Here is an 838-nt window from a genome sequence, read left to right as displayed (position 1 = left end):
TGTAGGGTTAATGTTTTGATTTTGGCCCTTTCTTCTTTTTGGATGTGTGCATTTATTGCTATAAATTGACCTCCAAGCACTGCTTTTGCTGTGTCCCAAAGGTTCTGGTAGAATGTGTTTTCATTCTTATTTGATTCTGTGAATTTCTTTATTTTGTCCTTCATTTCTTCTATTACCCAGTAGTTTTTGAGCAAGATGTTGTTCAGTTTCCATGTATTTGATTTTTTTTTCTTGCTTTTTCTGTTATTGATTTCTACTTTTATGGCTTTATGGTCAGAAAAGATGCTTTGTAACATTTTGATGCTTTGGATTTTGTTAAGTTTTACTTTATGGCCTAATATGTGGTCTATTCTGGAGAATGTTCCATGTGCATTGGAAAAGAAAGTATACTTGGCTGCTATTGGGTGGAGTGTTCTGTATGTGTCTATGAGATCAAGTTGGTTGACTGTGGCATTTAGATCTTCTGTGTCTTTATTGAGCTTCTTTCTCAATGTTCTGTCCTTCACCGAAGGTGGTGTGTTGAAGTCTCCTACTATTATTGTGAAGTTATTTCTCTTTTCAATGCTATTAGAGTTTGTTTTATGTATTTTGGAGCCCTTTCGTTGGGTGCGTAAATATTTATTTTGGTTATGTCCTCCTGGTGTATTGATCCTTTAATCATTATATAGTGTCCTTCCTTATCCTTTGTGTTGACTTTGCTTTAAAGTCTATTTTGTCAAAGATTAATATTGCCCCTCCTGCTCTTTTTTGATTGTTGTTTGCTTGATATATTTTTTGCATCCTTTGAGTTTTAGTTTGTGTCTTTCACTCTATGTCTCTTGTAGGCAGCATATAGACG

Source organism: Trichechus manatus, unplaced genomic scaffold (assembly GCF_000243295.1).
Source record: "Trichechus manatus latirostris isolate Lorelei unplaced genomic scaffold, TriManLat1.0 scaffold00245, whole genome shotgun sequence".
Lineage (NCBI taxonomy): Eukaryota > Metazoa > Chordata > Mammalia > Sirenia > Trichechidae > Trichechus > Trichechus manatus.
Note: the sequence above shows the minus strand (reverse complement) of the source record.